Source organism: Motacilla alba, chromosome 4A (genome assembly GCF_015832195.1).
Source record: "Motacilla alba alba isolate MOTALB_02 chromosome 4A, Motacilla_alba_V1.0_pri, whole genome shotgun sequence".
Classification (NCBI taxonomy): domain Eukaryota; kingdom Metazoa; phylum Chordata; class Aves; order Passeriformes; family Motacillidae; genus Motacilla; species Motacilla alba.
The window spans coordinates 13,882,693-13,903,391 of record NC_052045.1 but is presented as its reverse complement, the minus strand read 5'-3'; positions in this window follow the sequence as shown (position 1 = coordinate 13,903,391).

Sequence of the window (20,699 nt, the reverse complement as noted above, 5' to 3'; positions counted from 1 at the left end):
GCCTGTCGTAGCTCTCCTATCACTTTGTCAACATAAATACCCTTGGGCAAATTTGACCCATTGTGCTGGTAATGCAATGACATTTAAATTGGAAAAAATATATTAAGCTGCATCAGAGGACTGTGCTCATCTTCATATAAAATATTAACTTTCCATTTGCCTGTGGGAAAGGAAAAACACCTCAGAGCAATTTCTAGGGTCTTGTAGCAAAATAGCAGCTGAAAAGCTGGAATGATATGTCCCCTGAGAAATGCTCCAAATGGCTGAAAGAAATGTCCCCCAATGGCCAGCTCCAGAGGCTTTCTACAGTCACATGAAAAAAAAAAATATACTGGCATGTGCCCTGTCCACCTGAATTCTGTTTCAGTTTATTTTGTACCATCTTACAGGAGCTTTGGGAGAATTATTATTCAGAGGGGTTTCTAAAGCCTTTCTTACTAGTTGGCTTTTGTAAGATGTGATGTCAATTGATATAAGGTGTGAGAATATGTTGACAGAGCAAGGTTTTTGATATGTTAACAGTTCAATTTTCATTATATATATTATATATTTCGTATGAGAATGCAAAGGATTTGTTCTATTCCTGTTTCCCCTTGGCAGAGGCTAAAGTTGAGCTGAAACAGAAATTACAGTTGGTTCTCCTGGTTTAAAAAAAAAAATTGATGGCAGCCTGCAGATTCATGGAGATGTGGATAGAGAAAAGGGAAAGGCAAGAGCTTGTGCTGCACCCAGCAGCAGGACTCATGGAAACCTGCAGCATCCCTTCTTTTGTAGTTCCTCAGCTCTTTTACTCTCCACTTACAACTACAAAAAACATTAGAACGTCTATAAGAAAGTTTATTTCTTGCTTACATTTTCATATGAATCCATTTCTTAGCCTTCATAAGTGGCTTGCAAAATATACAAGTAATTTTGGTGAAGAGAAAATACAAATTGATGGTTTATTTTAAGTTATATCACCTTTCCCCATACATACCATCTTTTCAGAATCGAGGAGCAAATTCAATGTCCAACAGATGTATGAAAATAACAGTACTAATTCAACAGAAACTGTTAGAAACCACCACTATTTGGTCTCAGCCTGGCTGAGCTGAGGATGATTCCAAAGAACTCTCAAGACCAGACTTTTCATGCTTTCCTATTTGATAGTCCATGTCACATGGCTGGGCCACTCCAGCCCATTTTCTGGGGTATGTAAAGGGTAGCAGCTGTATCTCCACTTGACTGCATGAGCTGTTCTGAAAACTAATAATGGAAGGGTCTGTGAGGCAGAAATGCCTTTCAGGAGTGTGGGAGCTCTTCAGCAGATTACTGGGGAGAATGGGATGCCATCATAGTCACTGGAAAGGCCTACACAGCCTTAAATGTTCAGTATAGAATCCAAATTTCCTTGGAAGGTTACTTTAGATAAACAAAGTCCCCTTCTTCTCTCACTTGTTCAATAAATGAGCAAACCCTTGAAAAGCCTGTACATGATGAAAGTATTCCTTGAAATCATCTCATAACAGAATGTAGCCACAAGGTAAAATTCTAACAAGAGCAAAAATTGGTCATGCACGATTACTTTCTGACACACAAAATAGCCAGCTTAGATTTTACGTTATCATTAAATAAGTAGGAACTAACAAAAAAAAAATCCTTTTTTCTTTCTCTGTCCTTATTAATGCAGAATATATTTTGACAATGCTTTCTTCATTAATTTGGACCCAACTCAACCTTGCTTTTATTCTGTATAATCATTTCCAGTAAGGTTAAGAGATTATATAGTGCTGCATTTTGGATTTCACAGCTTTTTACTCCCACTTGAGTAGGCAGGGAAAGGGGAGGGGATGGGAGGTGGGTCTCAGTGGGTGATCAGAGCAGCTCCTCTGCAGTAACATGGAAGGAATGCTGTTCTGAGGCTGGGCTCACCTCACTCCAGCTAAACTGGACACAACCTCTAGATATGTGTTTACCCATTATTATTAATAAGGATAGACTGCCTTCTGATTCACTCTGGGCAACATTCTGCTAGCACTAACCCTAGAATTACACCTTCCTCTAGCATAAGGTCAGCAAAGCTCTTGCAGAATGTTATCTGATACTGCTGAGGATTTCTGACTTGTCTCCTATTCTGGAAGCCACTCCTGATGGCAGGCAGCTCGCTCTGCTGCTCACCAGAAAATACACAATCCTTTGGAAACAGTGCAGCTGAAGAAAGCCTGTAGGGCTACTGCTTTTCCTTTTAGTCCTAGCATACTCCTAGCACTTCTGCTCCACTTTACTGGTGTGTGAATAAGAGCAAATGAGGTGCATGGAAGAAAAAGAAAAGTGTTGATAAAGATGTTGTTGCATCTTACTCGGGCCATCAGCACAGTACAAAGTGTTTTAGTGAGCATCTGTTCCTCCCTCCTGTTATCAGCAGCCAGTTCATCTCTCCTGCCTACATCAGAGTCCCATGGGCCCACTGTTCTCCCTGTTCCCACAGGAGCTGCATCCTCCCCTTCCTGAACAGTCAGCCACTGCCTTCCAGAGTCATTCCTTTCCAGTGAATTACCCCACTCCTGGGGGTTGGGAGGGAGAAAAGAAAGAAGATTCTACTGAAAATGAGTAAAAAACCCCACAAAGTTCTAAAAATATGATCTGTATGATTCAGCGGTCAAAGGGAATGGAGACCAATGCTGATCTGTGAATGTTCAATGATTGGGGTACTAATCAAAAGATGTAAGTTTGTCATTCTCCTCTCAGATTGACCATAGAGCAATAAATGCACAGAACAGTGCAACATCTTCCGCTCTTAAAATTACAAAATAAGTCTGAAATCTGGGTTCTGATTTGACTCTGACCCTTTTGTTCTGAGATTAATAGTTTAACACTTCACTTAAGTGTCTGAAAGTGCCAGATGAGGTCTCAAATGGGAGTAGAGCACTTTAGGGCTGACACAGTTATCAATCCTGCCCTTCTCTGCATTGAGTATTAGAAAAGTGCATCTTCACCCTCAAATTAGAACAGAGAGAGATTCAAATAATGATTATTTCAGCCACTTGATATTAATTTTGTGTTGTTATCGCATATTTGGCTGAACAAACAGGTATTTATGGAGACAAATTGCCCTTCTTTAGGCTGCTGCTCAGGTGTGGTGATACTGAGCCCATCATGGGTTCAGAGAGGAGGCAGGTCAAAGAACCAAAAAGCTGGATAATTCCTTCTTTACACCATGACAGGGAGTGAGCTATTTAACAAGCAGGTGTGAATTACACCTTATGCAAGCAAGGAGAAGGAGAAAAAACTGACTGAGTCACAATTTGTCCAGCAGCTGTAACTGCACGGGCAGGGAAGTGCTGGACTGCATCCCACCCACCTCTCCTTCCGACTGCAGAGGAACCCTGATCCTGAGAGTAAGAGCAGCTAGCAGGCTCTGGTGCAAAGTCAAGTTGCAAAAACCAGCGACAGATTCCATTCCCAGCATGACACTAATGGAATATCTCAGTGGTGAGTGGTTGTTTGAGAGCTGGTGTATGAAAGACCAGAGATATAAATGATACTTAAGGGCTGCAAGCTCCAAGAAAAATGACAAATGCACTGTAGTTCCTGTTATGATGATTAGCTATGAGTGGAACACACAGGTTTGGATGCTTTTTGCTTGCTAAAAACAAGCCCTGAGGGGCTAGGGAAGGGGAAAAAGGAGTGTGTCCAAAAACTCCTTCTTTTTTATTTTTATGCAAAGCTGAAATGCCACAATATTAGATGTCATCTGGGCAAGTAAGCTGTTTGGGTCAGAGCCCATGGCTGGCTTGATGGGACGGAACATTGAAGGGACCTTGGCACTGGTCACTGGGACGTGAAGAACAAGTTCTTTCCAGGGGCTGCAAGGCCAGGCTGCAAGGCCAGGCTTGGGGGTGTCTTACCCTTGGTCAAAGAACTCTGTTCAGTGCAACTACCTCTAGTCAAGACGAAGCCCCTAGTGGCTCACTAACCTCTTTGAAATGGAAGTCACAGTTGTGCCAAGCCTTTTGTCTGACTCTTGACTTGTTTTCAGTCTCCTGTCTGTGATTATATTTTGTACTCTTGCTTTACAGCCGCGGGATTCCCTGTGCAGGATGCAGTGTTCTAATGCACTTTTTTCATAAGGCCATTGGCAGTCTTTGAATGCAGACTGTGAAAAAATGTACTGGTAGAGCTTACCAGGTTTCAGGGTGATCTAAGGTATTCCAGGCTATAAAATGAGAGTGTGCCTCAGTTTTGGTAAGTAAATTGTCAATGAGATAAAGGCAATATTCTTTTTTATAGTGAATTACTATAAATGTGATTTTTCAGTTCTTAGAAGATCAGCATAGCAGGTCAAAGAATAGATGATCTAGTAAACCTAATTTATCCTCTCCCTCTTTTTCTCTCTTCCTCTCCTCCTTTCATCACTAGGAGTTAAAATTTCCCGAGATGATTATATATACAATTGCATTCTGCCATGATTTGCTATATTTTACTTCACCTTTGGGTAAAGATAGATTTTTTTTTGCCCCCCAAGGAGGAACTCAGTCACTTCATAGCCATAACTTCTATTATCTTCTTGCCTGGAGAGCTTAGATCTATTCAACTGTGAAATAGCTTGTCCCTGTATTATGCAACCCTGGTAATTCTCTGTTTGGCATTACTCATAGATGCCCAGGGTGGAAGCATCAACTCCAGGATGAGAGGGTGGGAAGCTGAATGAAGCACCAGAACTTTACAATCAGAGGCAGGAGGAAAAAACCAAAGATATTCATGTATCTTAGAAAAGTGTGGGATAAAAAAATCTGAAAAATTATCTTTGAACATGGACTAAGTGTCTTTCAATAGAGTGTGTGATATTTCTGGAGAGTAAATCCCAGCTCTTTGTGGAATTTTTCGTTATGCAACTGAGAATTTCATGGCAGAGAATTTTTATCCACTGTCTAGACTCAATAAGAAGCCTAGTTTGTATTTACACTTATGCACATGCTCACACATTATGGACATGTCAAGAAGAGATGCCACAGTTAAAGATGGTTGGTTAAAATATACAGATAAAGCAGTATTAAAATCAATTTTCTTCACATTCCAATGAATTCAGACTGAATTTGGTATCCAACTGCCAATGTAACTTTTTAGAAGAAAATTTAATTATGGCTTTTGTTTTTGGCAAATAACTTGGTGGCTTTCATAAGAAATTTCCTAAATTTCCTCCTGCTGCTCTTGGTTATGTCTACAGGATTAAAGCTTTCAAAATGTTTGGGTTTAATTTTCTTTTAAGGTCCTTTCCACAGCCAAAGAAAACCTTAGGTTATCACAAAACATCCAATATTCTGTGTTTTGGGATTTTTTGGGGGTACTGCAGTGTTTTGGGGCAGGCTGTGCATCAATGTGTCTGTGTGGATGGCAGAGTGAGGCAGCAGCTGTTTTGTACTGCCTGAGCAACACCTGGGTTTCACCTTGACAACACATTAAAGAAGTAGATTTTTGAATTAATGTGGCAGCTGCATAAAGTTTGGAGCTGTAAACAGAAAAATCAACCCCTCTGGAGTCTCTGCTCAAAAGGATGGAATTTTGTACATTTTTAATAAATAAGCAGAAATGCAACAGTTCTACTACTTTTTTCCCCCTGCTGAATCAGAATATCCCAAAACCATTAAATATTGATTCTGCTACTTGGGTCAAAAGAGATCCTACAGTCCATATCCTCCCAGGAATCCTCCAGCTAAAATATTATCTTCTCCTCCTGCTCTAGTGCTGATATAATATCCCCAGTCTAATACTATGTTGAACTTAGTCAAATTTTGACATTTTAAATGTGAACAGATTTACATTTTGGTTTTCAGAACAGTTTATAGTGAACTACACCAAGATTAATCAGTAAGTCTGCTCCGATCTCTATCTACTTTTATTTTACCTTATTCCAAACCAACTTTTTAGGTCAGGACAGAAGATAAACAGAAAAGAAAATATATGTTAGTTTTTGGAGTGACTAGAAGATGAAAAATGGGCATGGTTTTATATTAATTGATGAAAATTTTAGGAGAAAATGTAAATAGCAGAGACTTTAAGAGGTGTGTGAAACAAAGGCAGATGGGTATTTGTGTGGAGCCTGCAGCTAAGGTAAATTCCACTTTTTTAAGGGGAAATATCTCTGTGATTCCTTAACCACTTCCTTCATGGACATCAACTGGGCATTCACAACTGCAAAAATTCTGGTGGACCTCTCCAGAAGTCCAATCCTTCCTGATTTTTATCCATTTCTTTTTGCAAGAACAATAAGACATTCTTCAAAATTGTTTGAATGTCAAATGGTGTTATCTCAGGTGGCTCTGTAGAAAATGTTATTATTTACAATATTTTTCCATTCCCAAAATAATTCCGTTACAGATTGTTTTGAATATCTTTTTGCTAAAACACAGAGAGCATTGCAGCAGGTAAAATATAAATTTGACAGGTAAAAACAGTTTAAAAGCATATGGTTTGCCTATGCTGCATCACACAATGTCATTCTCAATTATAGACACCAAATCCAAACACTTTGAAAGATTTTGAAGGTGTTTGACAGTTTAGACACATTCATCCACATAAAAGTAGCATAATATTTTAAAATTACTGATGAAGAACGATACTGAAATACCTGGTCCTGATTATTTTTATCAATGAACTTTGGAAATGTGATGGAAGAAGTTGACTCCTTCCCCACAGCAGTGTAGTTAGGTAGAGGCTCCAAAGGAGGTAAGTTCCTGGGCTGAAAGTGGATCAAGAAATTTGCTCTAGGAAAGAATACACCACAAATGCACGTGCTAAATATCAGTAGTGATATCATAATTGATTGTGTTGGTGAATATTTAAGTGGGAGTGAAAAGAAGTTGTCTCCTGGGAGAAGATTTCCACTTCACACAACAAATGAATAGTTCTACATCCATCTTCCCCATCATCAGAAAGAAGGTTGTGCCACAGCACCTCAACATAGACATCCTTCTCTTAATTATATTTTAGACCTGAAATACTGTGAAACAAAATAACTGGTGTGGTAGGAATGGTGGAAGAACTGGGACATCTCCCCTCATTACAAATTAGGTAGTGAGGTACTTCAACATGGAAAATCAACTTTTTGCCATCTGCAAGTCATAATCTTACTCTTAATGCTTTGGTAGTCTAATTAATGTAAATGCACAAGTCTGAATAATTGCTTTTGGGTCATCTTAATTAGAACTTCCATCTTTTAATTGGCAAAGAGATTAATTAAGATATACCCTTCACTGTCCACTAAATTCCATCCCTTATATTTTGTGAAGAGTTTTTCCATCTCTACGCTAGTGCAGGTCAAGAATACTAATCCTACCTCACTCTTCCACTCTGCCAGCTACAAAGGGAAATATTCCTCTGACACGCATACTAAATCACAGGGAAGCACTGGCATCTGGCTCCCTGCATTTCCTGTGAATGGATGAGCTGTGGAAGCAGCTGTCACCACTGAAACCCCACCTCTGGAAATCCAGAGGTACAGAAAGGGCAGAGCAGAGGGAGCAGAGCTCCAAGCTGGGAGGACCCCAACAGGGACCAGCCCACCCAGAGGAGCACTGGACACGGCCGAGCCTGGGCAGTGGCTTGGTAGCCTGAGGAAGAGGAGCCATGGTAGGAAATTCCTGGGAAGGAAAAGGGTGGAGAAAGACCTCAAAACCTTGATAGCGTGAGAGTTTTGAATGCACAACTTTCTTGTATCCAGAACGCACAATTTCCCATTAATTTCACAATCGCAGCACTAGAAACAAGTTAAAGTACAGCTGCACTGAGTTTTCAGGGAAAATTAAGTGAGAACTGGAGAAAAATTGGAAAGTGGCATTTCCAGCCAAGTGCCTCTGGCAGGTGTAAAGATTTCTGAGCTATTTACAGCTACCCCCTGGTTCTGCTGTTCAGTTTGTTTCATCAGATGGGGTCCAATAGACCTCTTACTTCAAAGTAAATTTCATCAGCTTTTGAGTTTGCCCAGAACTTTTCCAGTCTGGAAAGAGGCAGACCTCTGCTAAAATTGAGTTTTCTTGATAAAAAGAAAAAAAAAATCTTAGCTACCAACCTGTGCCAAATCAATTCCTTCTACACTACCAGTCATGCAAAGACTGTTCAGGATACTCTGAGGTCAGAGTGATTAACAGTTAAAGTGCTTGTGGAGTAAAAAGAGTATTTAGCAGATTTATTGCTAAATCAGGTACTTCTTGCTTAAAGAGTTGAAGAAAAAGTCAACATTTCCCCTTCAAATTGGGATTCTGTCTTGTCCATTCAATGTTAGATGCCTGGGGATGCTGAGTTATTCTGTAACAAATGGTGTCTGTCCAAATCCCAGATACACAGGAGGGGGACGTGGAGCTGTAACCCCACCAGAACTCCACTGCCTTAGAGAAAGCTGGGAAAGAACGTCACCTGAGATTTCCACGGGAAGTTACAGTTCCTTTAAGTATTTTCCTCAGAGGAAAACATATAAATATCTGTCTCATAGACTGCTACAACCTGTTGGGAGGGCAGCAGTCATATAAACATGTTCATTATCTTTCTCTTTTATCAAAAAGAACATATTTCTACCACAGGTGCATATAAAAATTAGATAAATTAGAAAATGGAGTTGAGGGGATTTTTGTAACAGATACAAACTTCAAACAGCTCAGAAACTGCAAGTGTAAAGAGGCTTTTGTTCCTAACGAAACTGTTTATGCCTTGCTGTGAACTGATGCACCTCTTTGTACTGTTTCCTTCAAATATAAATTTAGAAATAGAAAACATTCTACACCACCACCACCATGGAAAGTGTGCTGCTTCAACCTGTGAAGCTGGGCACAGAGTAATAATAACCCTGCATAGCCTAGAAATACTGCACAAACCAGCACCTGTATATTAATAGAAATGTGTTTGCCTCCAAAATTATTTCGTCAAGTTATTTTATTATTTCATCAATTATTTTATCAAGTTGTCATGATTATTATTATACCAAAGTCAGATCAGAATGTGAATAACCTCAGTTTTTTCACTAAAAAAAAAACCAAAAAACAACCCCAAACCATAAATTTTCTGACACTCTGAAAATCAAGAGATAAAGTAGTTCAATGTGAGGGATATGACCCAGCTGGCTTTTCCATTTTTTTTTTTTCATGATGAAATGTTGCTAAATGTCTGGGTGTCAACAAATGAAAACAATTGTGTGAAGAAACTGAATGCCTTTGAAGAAAATCCTGCCAGTTGAAGGAAATTGTCAGTCTGCAAAACAGGCATGGTCAGAATGCTGGACCTCCTCAATTACACAGTTTGGGGATTTATTTTCAACAGGTTTGTAACTGGTGGTCCAGCACAGTTCTTGTAATAATTCTTACAACAGCTTTGAGTTGAAACTGGAGGGCAAAACCACCATCAGCGATGAAAGGTGATGGAATAACATGTCAGCACATTTCCTGACAAAACAAAGCCTCATGGGGGTCACAATTGACCTCCGTTAACTGAGACAAAGGATAATGTGATTGTGTAGGCAATGTGCTTGTAAACCTACAGGCAAAAGAGACAGGGAACCTGTTGCCCTGATTTTTAAAGATTTTCTAAGCCTTCTGATGTTTACATTCTTGTAATGAACTTTTTCACACACTTTCTGTAAATAACTCATTGTTTTGCATTCCTTTATGGAGGAGGAAAAGTTTGACAGACTGTTGGTTTGTCCAGTGTCATTGGAGAGGTGGCACTGTCACCCTCCAATCCACTGTCACTTTTGGAAAACTATAAATGTTGGAAGCAGAAAATAAATGTTCTCCCTTTTTTCTTCACCTCGAGAACAGCAGTGTGTGTTGTGTTCTTTTGTGTCCTATAGCGACAGGAACCCACAGCTTTACCTCTCTGTAATGCAGACTTTAGAAAAAAAAACCACAAGAGAACACTTTGCAGCTGGCAGGCCAGCATAAAGAGGCAGAATCTGAGAGCAAAGACAATACTTCTCCTGGTTTGATTCCTTAGGCATTCAGGGAAATAGGTCTGTGTTCTCTGAAAATAACAAGTGGCTTGCTTCAAAGAGCTACTGGTGTTGCACACATATTTCTTCTAAGCAGAAAACTCTGCAAAGTCCTGAACGTGTGGCTGAATGCTCAGGTCAAAGGAGCAATTGTTACTTTCAAGTTGCCTTGAAAGTGCCATCTAAGTGGCATCACTGAGACCAGGGCCTCTGAAGGATCCTGGCATCAGGGGGCTCCCACAGGTCCTGGGAAGAAATCAAAGCACTTGTCCAAGGAGGAGTTTAATAATATTTCCCTTTCTGAAGTGAAGAGCTGCCTCCTGACCTTCTGGCTGCTCATATTAATTCCAGCACTGCTATAACACAAGCATTTTCCCTCAGGGGAAAGAAGGTGCCTTCACTGGAAGATTTCCACACAGAGGCTCTAAATGCAAATGCTTTGGGGTTGGGAGTGAAAGCCATGCATTAGAAACCTGCTCATCTACAACCCCTCCTCTCCTCTGGGCATAAATACCCCTTCTCTGACAGGGTCCTCGAGGCCCTAAATCCTGTGGGGCTGTGTCAGAGTGTCAGAGCTGTGAGCTACAGCCAAGTGTGTGCCACACAGCAGCCTGATCCAGCACGGCGCTGAGGAATTGCACTGCTGTGCCCAGCTGTCCTGGAGTGATGTAGCACATCATAAAACCAAGACAAGTACTGAAGAAAAATGGCTCTTAGGAAACATGTCAGGACTTCTTTTGGAACTTCTTTAGTTCCTTACCAAATGGAAAATGTGTCAAAACTAGAAGAGATATAAGCAGCAATTAAAAAAATTACCATTATTCTCTTTAATGAAGGTTATTGAGTATCTTTCTATGGATATGCACTTTTATGTAGGCTCTTGAGTGGCTCTTACAGGCCCTGGATAAATAAGTGACAGGTATGTGACATTTTAATATACAATCAACATCTTCATATAGATTACTTTCCTTGATATCGCATAATTCATAGCCTTTCTTGTAGATAAATCATCTCCTACTTAGCCTTCATCAAAAATAATCCTGAATATTATTCTACCATCTTGCCTACAACAGAAGCAGAGCGAGGCTGAAGCTAATTTGAGACCCAGAGTCCAAGACATGCCTTTAGGAACAGGCAGGACGTGATAGAACTGGCACTTCTGTGCTGCTAGGGATGGCTTCTGAGCTACTTGTCAAGGAATGTGGGAAAGCAGAGTGGAATATATCTCAGTCTATGCCAGTCAGGACAGGAGAGGAGGTTGGGCTGGCTCCTTCCCTGCCCCCAGGGGCTCCAGCATCGAGGCCCCACCATTACAGGACCATGCAGGAGCTACTCAGCCCCTCAGTGGGCACAGCTGAGCTCTGAGCATCCTGTTTAGACCCTCTGCTCAAGAAACTGCAAGGAAACAACCTCAAAAATGCACCATTTGAGGAGCTCTCCAGATCTGACTCCATTCACCTCTCTTTTTTTAAAAAGTTTTTGCTAAGTGTATAATGGTGTTTGGGAGCAGAAGTTCAGATTCTCCTTCTGCCAGGATTTCTTTATTTTGGTCAGAACTGAAAGCTAATTATTTCCTGCTTCAAGAGCAATAGAGTGTTTATTGGAATGTTCCCTACAAACGTATCAGAAGTGTTATAGCTCAGTAATAAATGAGCTTCCAATTAATTAAATTTAGCTCTCCATATAGACAGATCACTCCAGAAACTGTTTCTTTTTTTCCTCCTTCTGTATCAACATGAGCTCCTACAAAGCAGGAAGGAGGCATTCACTGGAGTTTAATATAAAATACCATGATTGCAGAATGTTGTACTCATGGTGAAATTCATCCTTAGTGAATTAATGTTTAAAAATAAATAGATATATTATTAGTTTCACTCTTAAAATGTAATTTCTTTTGGTACAGACTTTGCACTCACTTTTTTATTTAAATATTCTAAAATTGGCTGTGTAAAACTGGATCTTCCATCATCTTATAATTTATGCTGGAGAACATAACTCAGAGCAAAAATTAACAACAGCAGCCCCTGTAGATTGTGTGGTCAAACTGATCCAGATTTTTGTTGATGGCCCTCTCATCTGACTTACCATTGTGCACGATCCTGTCATTCTCATGTGCAGCCTCTGCTGTCTGTCCAGCTGGGAAATTTCAGATTTGTTCAGAGTGGCAGAGTTGGAAGGACAAATCTGCTCAAATTCAATAAGAACAGAACAGCAGCAAAACTAAGAACTGGATGTACAATTTAACCCAGGGTTTTAAGCATGTGTTCTGTCTACGGTTTGGTAAAGATAATAGTTGTTGATTGCTTGAAGTTTTACTAATGTTGGAGTAACATGGGAAAAATTACTGGATTGCTTTCTGAGATGCAAACTGAGTCATTTATGGGCATGTTCACGTACTTACTGTACTTGCTTTCCATGATCATGCCAGGTAAAAATAGGAATGCATAAATATTTATGCAGAGTATTGCTTAAGGAGGCACAACCAGAGCATTACACAAGCATTTGTATCTACACAAGTTCAGGGCATACTCATCCCGTAAAAGGCTGCTGCTTGTGAGACAAAAGAGGAGATTTAGTCTCTGCAATTCTTCAGGTCTCCATTATCCAGGTGTTTCCTCAGTCCAAAACCCACAGTTAGCAGGAGTGATTATACTGTTGCACAGAATTTATTAGGCATGCAGAGATATTAGTCATACCTATAAGATATAGAGCCCTTTATTAAAAGCTGTTAGTGGGCAACTAAGTTTTGTGGATTTTAAATTTTTTTTCTTTTTTAATCAAGGTGAATTTGAAATGCCTGGTACTTTTAGAAGTTCTGGCTTAGTTGTGATGCAGTCATACCAGCCAGGCCATAATGCAGAATGACATTTGGGTTAGAGAAGAGCTGGTACTGCACCAATTGTCCATATAGATTTTTATTGAATAAGCTCCATTTCAGTGTCTATATATATTGACAACAACTATTTCAACTTTAAATGTTCTGTCCAGAGGATTACAAATGCTGATGATATTTAATATGACATTTTAAAGACAAAAGGCAGCCATGCTGGGCAGAAGTGATGGGTTAGGAGAAGGACACCAGAGTGACACAATTAGTTGAACATTAAAAAATAAGAACCACTTTGTAATACATGCATGCAGAATAGCAGGGATGTTTGTTACCTTCTGAGTTACTGGGTTCATAGAGTCTACAAATTATAAGGCTTACAAGGCTTAATCTAAAGCATTAGATGATTTTGGTGAGTTGAATTTTGTTTGCATTACAACATGCCTCTAAGGAAAAAACCCACAAAACTTAAAAAAAACCCCAAAGTCCTTAAGAAATCCAGAAAAGGCTGCCAGTAATATGAAATGTGAAAGATATTGCCTCTTTTCCTCACTCTCTCTCCCTCCCCTCCCCAGCTGAGAGATGTGGAAGATACAGGAGTCTGCAATTCTCTGCCAGGTATCAAAGGGGAGCTCCCCCATCTGAGAGCAGGGAGTGCTGAGCATGATTCAGCTGGGAGGGAAACATCCTCTGTGCCATCATCAAATGATGAAAGCTGTGGCTCTGGATTTTACTAGCCTTTGAATCTCTGGCTTTCAACCTTTTTGAGGGAAAGGCTTCGTGTATTTGTGAACCCACAGGCATGTCCTTTTGAGCTGCAAAGGTTGTAGATGATTTTCATGCTGCACAAGTTTTGCGTGACTTACATTCACTACCATGAATGTCTGGGAAGTGAATGCTTGGGACTAGAAATAAAACTGATGCAAAGAGTCCAGCTAGATAATAACTGTGTAGGGCTTCAAACCTCCAGAGTGTGCTTAGAAGCATCTTACAATGGACCACAATTTTTTATAATCACTTTCACTTTGTCCCTTGTGCAGCCCTACAATTAAAAAGTAGGTTATTATCCCTCTCAAAAACATATCAGGCATAGCAGGAAGGGATACTGTTATTTAGCAGAGTGAATGGATAGAGTAGGATAAAAGAGAAACCCATCTCAGTGCTGCTCTTTGGGTCTCAATGAATTTAAATGGAGATTTTGGGGACTTGGCAGTGTTTTGTTCTGAAGGTCATCATGCAAGCTACTGGGTGATCTTTCTGTTTAATTCACTGGGATATTTTGCACATCTGATGTGGTACTGAGGCTAGAAGAAGCTGAAATATGTAAAAACAAATGGCATATAATCTAAAGCCACGCAACAAGCGGCTGTTTCCAAGGTCCACCCAGTTTTGTTAGCCCTAGACTGCCTTCTTTGCTCCTAAACCATTTCAACGCCACTGTGCAGACCAACAGAAAGGTCTGACTTGCAGTGCAATAAGACTGCATCAATCAAAGTTGTGTTTCATCAAACTAAACCTAGGGATGACTAGAAATAACTACAGCATTTCACTTTGTGGTGTGGAATTCATTGCAGATATTTGAAAAAAATATTCTGGATAACAAATGTGAAAGAGAGATTACTAAGAAAGCAGATGCAAATGCTACTTCATTGCTTTCTTAAGCCTTGGTAGTGAAAAGTCAACAACTAATACAAGTGCAATTAAAACATGGGAGTCATACTTATCAAAAGAGTGAAACATCCAGAATTGGCATCAAAGCAGTCCCTGCTCAGTGGGTGCCCAATGTCAATGATTCAGCCTTTGAACATAAAGCACAGAGTAAATGGGGTTGTAAACAACTGGCACACAAAGAACACAACAGGCAAAGGCCAGGGTGTCCCTGACCCAGATGGAGATGTATGTGCACAGCAATGTGGCCCATAGCATTCCAGCACAGTTCTATAGGTTTCATTGATTAGAATAAAAGACAAAAAATCCTAAGGCTTGTCATCTTGAGTTTTGAAATGTTTCACACTAGAAACACTCTTATTTGAAGAGGAACTCAGCTGCAACACTTCCATTTTTGTGGTACATCACCCAGTGTTACTTGGACATCATAAAATCATTTTGTTTTCTCAAAATATTTTTCAGAAACTGCAAGCTGATGTTCAGATATTTTTTTTCCTCTAGAATGTGGCAGTTATGAAGAAGCAGAGTTTATTCTGTGTTCTGTTGATCACCATAGTAACCTGTGCTCTCTGTATTTAATAGGGAACAAAAAGTTATTTATTTGACAGGGATGGAGTTCTGGGAAGCAATGGTTTATGAACATTGGCAAAATATTTTAATGGGACTATTTTCTTCTCAAGTTGTTAATGTGTACCAGTAATTTGCTCTTTATCTGTCATGAAGACCTCAGAAGACAAAATTGATTGTAGTTAAAAGGTGTTCATTAGAGTTACAGCTATTTTCTACTCTTAGCAGTTGTTAAATAAAGCTGGCCAGTGCCTTGTTCAGTCCTGATTGTTTACTTATATGAAAGGCACAGTAAAGATATCTCGCTTGCTTTTGGGCTTCTTTTGTATTCTCAGGAACCAAAGGGATTCCTAAACTGCAAAAAAAAAGAACTGACACTTGTTATTTATTGAAATCATGCTGTTTCACATCAGCACAGCTCCATTTTTTTCAAGCCCAAAGGGTGAGATTGCCCACCAGTTTCTAATTGCTCCTTTATTGGTGCAAATTGATTTATTTTATGAAATTACTTTCAGTGTGCTAATTGATCTTTTTGCCTGCTTACTCTTAACAGGGATCAATCATTGATCTGCCTCATAGAAGTGGCCCTACAAAATGCAGAGGTGGCACAGATGTGGCAATAACTGGTATCCAGTGTGGGGCAGAGGAAACTGAAGTGTTTTTTTTTTACCCATCCCCTTGTTATGTGGGACTGGCATCAAATCTGCCTTTGTATTGAAACTTTCCTTGAGCAAATTTTGTCCCGTGGGCAAGCTGTAGGAAACCAGGGTGGCTGCCCATGCAGGTTTTCCTTTGTGGAGAGAGTTTCTGCACTTTCAGTACCCTGTGGAAACACACCATGATGTGACATATTCCCCAAAAGGTTTACAAAGGAATCCATCAGGAAGAGGTGTGCTCATTACACTTCTCATCTCTACCTGCAATGAATTCTTCATTATCAAACATCATTATTATATAGCTATAAACCACTTATTTTTTCCTACCTTTATAATTTACTAAAACCACAATTACAAACACATATTTTTTAGGGAATGTCCAGTCCCTCATATACTCTTATATTCTACCTATCTTTTCCTAAGCATTTTATCATTCTGCAGTGAACCATATTTTACAGTGCACACAATTTTAAAGCTTGGATTTCACCAGTCCTATAGGGATTGTTTTACCCAGAAGACTGAATTTATTTCTTCTAACTCAGGAAGAATTTTGATGTTAACTCTGAGATATGAACTGTATCAAAAGAAGAAAAGGAAAATACAGCTATTAATTCATAATTTTCATTTTATTGGAAGCACAAGTCCATTAATTAATGTAATTATTTTATACAGTTAAATATACATTATACCCTGCAGAAGCAGATGCAATCAATACCAAGCAGCAAGCAGAATATGAGTATTGATTGTACAAAAACCCCTTTCACACTCGTGTTATCAAGGAGCTTTTCAAACCTCTATTCTTAGGAATGCCATTTGGAGGATTGTGCATATGCATGTGTAAAATGAACTGCTGTTATGACTTCATCTGTGTGTGTGTTGGCACTGCAGACAGTTTTGCTGAAGTAATAATTTGGTGGTGTCAAGAGGCAGAAAATCGGATCACGGACACACAATTCAGATGGAATTGCTGAGTAAGTGCATTGTGTTTTTTTCTCTTGTAAAGAGATTAAATATCATACCTGGATAATATTTCATAAATACCACACAGAGAGTCCTTATGAGACAGATAAGGCAAGGCTGGTAGCACAAGCAAAAATCAGAGGAAATGTTACCTGTGATAGATGCATTTTTCTACCACAAGGAGCTCACTGGGAATGCAGAGGTTTTGCCTAAAAAAACAGTTAAGTAAAATTTTAGCAATGCTTTTTAATTCCAAAACCTGCGGAATGCAGGGGGCCTGGCTATGGTGGGATTGATGGTTTAACTTCAGGGACCAGGTTCAGAATTTTCAGTGGCTTTATAGCAACCTAATACTGCATCAACTCCACTGTAAACGTTCAAAGATACATAAGTCTCATTTTCAGATTTATTTAGGGCAAGTCTATATAGGCAGGTGCACGAAGAGACAGGCTTTCACTGGGTTCACTTTGAGATGGCAGCACAAACTAGTTCTGAACAATAGTCTAGAACAATCATTCAAGATGACAAATCATTCATGGACAATGTAACTTTTCTTAAAATATTAAGCCTGGCTGAGCTTACCAAACAGTCTGGACGAGTCCAAACACTTTAGCCAAATGCACAAGCACAAGATTCTTGTCCAACTTAAAGCACAGACAGGTAAAATTTAAATTGTCCTTGCAGCATTATCTGCAGAACAGGACTACAAAATCTACCTTTCACAAAGCTGGGATGCATTTAAATTATGTCATGTTGGATACATTGGATACAATATGAAGATCTTGGATGGGAAACTGCATAAGTGCAAAGCATTAAATCATTGAAGCTCACTGTTTATGCTCTTACATTCTGAAGATCAATGTATGCTTATATCATTTTTCCAGAAAATAAAATACTTATTCTTGAGGTTATGGTGAGCATCTTGTAGAGAACTCACATATAGGAGTTGTGCATAAATTATGCAGCAAAGAATTTACAGATATTTCATTTTCTTTGCAAATGTCATCATTGGAGAACAGTGGTGACAGATACCACACACAATCCACCTTTTGTTAATTTACACAGAGCCACAGTACACAGGTCACACATAAAGAGAAGACTTTAGCTCAAGAAAAGAAACACAACTGTAAAATGGATTTTTTTTTTTTTTTGCACAAAGGCATAAAAGTTATCAAGTAAAGCAGGAAAGCAATATTGACTTTGATATAGGCACCCCTAAAGATACAGGCTTTGCAGAGTCAATAGTGTCTTGATTTAGGTTCTAATCCAGCCCCAAAGTCTCAGACTCGGCTCCATCCACTTATTGATTTGTCTGGCATGCTGGGTTGGTTTTTTTTGTTTCTTTTTTTTCCAGAAATGCTTTTCTGCTCTCAAATTTTAGCTAGCTCTCCCAGAAGAATGTCTAATACAGTCACAAAGAGCAATTCTGTTCCTTACAACTAAGCTATTGACTATGGTAATAAAAAGGAAAGACAGAAGTCATGTCAGCTTAGCTTCTCACAGGACCTCACAGTGCTCCTTCATTCAATAACAATTATGTAATCAACAAGCTATGGGTAATGAATTGCAAAATATCAGCAGCCCTTAATCTTCTATCAGGTATGATAAAAACTTTATAAAGTTGGGCAATTCTTGAGAAATAAAACATCTTATAACTACCACCAGTACATCAGTTCTTTGATCTTTTGCTACAATACCTCTTCTATTTTATTTTTTTCTCTCCTGATACCTGACATCTAAATGCCTATAATTTTAGACATCAAGACCACACGTCAGAAAAAAAAAAAAGTTCCATTGAAAGAGAGTTTCAAGATGTTATTTTTGCCATTTGTAGGCAGCAGTTTACCTGATGTGCATCTTCAACAACTTTGTCTTTATTTGGGGGGGAAGGGGTTTAGATGAAAGAGAACAAAGAGATGGTACAGCTCCTTTAACAAGCCTTAACAAATTTGTTTTTATTAAATTTCTACACTAAAATTGAAAACCTTTAGGTAGGGAAAAAAAGCCCTGATGATGAATTATCAAGGAAACCAATAGAGGAAATAAAGCCATGCTTAGAAGAGATTAAACAAGTCATAAAGTTTTCATAAAAGTATGATGCAGGAAATAGAAGAAGACATAAGTGATTGATTGAGGTGCAAATGTATGTGTGGGCAGGAGGAAAGCAAAGGGTAAATTTGCCTGGGGAGTAAATCCATTTAGGTCATTATAGTTCAATATGGCCATGATCCAGCAAAACACTTGAACATATGCCTGGTTTTAACATGACTCACTCCCAAAAGCTGAGCTCTGCTGACTTGTTCAGACTCAGGTTTGAGTGTGATTTCATCAGTATCCTCTCTTGAATTGTATCACCCCACTTGAGAGCCTGTAAGATAACAAACTGAAAGATGGAATGGCTTTGGATGGGTTATCTACCTGAAGAATCCATTCTGGACACAGCAAACTGCACACTCTGCTTTTCATAATGGAATGAGCTGAGAAATGGAAACCTATTTTTGCAAACACAGAGGCTGAAAAAGAGGAATGTCAATGGCAGCCAGAGGGAACAGGACATTAGGATGTTGCAAGCTTTTATTTAATGGAAAATCGTGCTGAAATTTTGAGACATGGCACATGATAAGCTGGTGTAACTGGACCAAAATTACCATGCCTTTAATAGTTATTTGTGTGGTTCCATCAGTGGTGCCTGTGCTTGCAGGGTCCCAGAGGAAAAGGACCAGCTCAGGACCATCAGCTGTGCCACAGGAGTGCCCAAGGACAGGGCAGAGCAGCTCCCCCTCTCCAAAGTGCCTCTCTGGAGACACTTTATGTTGCAGTCATTACCTGCTGATAATAAGAAATGAATTCTTTGATTGTTCTTTCTACCCCAAGTTTTGGTGAGATTTCTGGCCAGGGCAGAGGAATGATTTTGGAAGCAGTCTGACTAAATCTGTGGTTCTGAACCATTAATTTGAGCTGATTATCTTGGGAAAAGACCAAAAGTTTAAATTTTTAACCCATCTTCCCATCTGTAGGAGTCCATTCTTTTTCCTCTCTAAGCTCCAATCTTATATTTTCTAGGGCAGAAAGAAATAGCATCCTGGCCTTTCAGGAATGAACAAAGTAGAAAAGATTAGATACACAATACAAGTCAGCACCACCAGGTGCCATATTTATTTTTCTTAACACTCTTTCCTGGGAAATGGGAATAGAAGGATCACAGCTTTCATTAAACAATAAAGTTAATTTCTAGTTCTCAAGATTTCACAGAAAGGCATTAAAACCTAATTCTTGCAATGCCATCACAAATATCACTTTGACTTTTTGAATTTTCCTCACTTTGGAGCAGTGTCTCTGAGGATGCAACAATTGACTTCTATAAGCAATTTGCAGAATAGAGGGACCTGTTCATCTAATATGTCACAGAGTTCTTTTTCCTCTAGGAAGAATTGCTGATGCACAAGAGCAAACATCTGTATATTAATAAAACCAGGATGTTCATAAGGTATTTTTTCAACTGATGAATTTTATTAATAAGCTACTAAATAAAAGGTTTCTTTGAAACAATTCAGAAGTTTAAATTAAAAATGGTGTGTCATTTTCAGCATTTTTATGTTTCATTTATTTGTCAGACTCTCAGTCAGCAAGATGAGGTGGGTGATAATTATTCAGGGTTGCCAATTAACCTACTTAGCAGGTCACACAGGTAACTGGCATAGATTGTGTCAAATCTCATTACTGGGATAATAATTTAATCACTCAGTGCATTGACTGAAGGCCAGAGAATCTGGAGAATAAATTAAACAGGAAAATAAAATTAGTAGCTAGAGAGGCATTGTATTTAAATACATGAAAACAGTAAAATTATAAAGGGTACTGCTGACTAGTAGAAACCCAGTAAAGTCTGGAATGGGGGCTGGGGGTATTGAGAGTGGGGATTTTCAACCACAACTTCCAGCCTGAGTATAAAAAAGGGTTATATGTCACCTTGCTCCTATGAATGAAAGACAGTTTAAGCCATGAGGAGGGTGTGAGCACGTGTGTTATTTTAGCATTTAAATAGATATGCAATGCAGTTACCTTA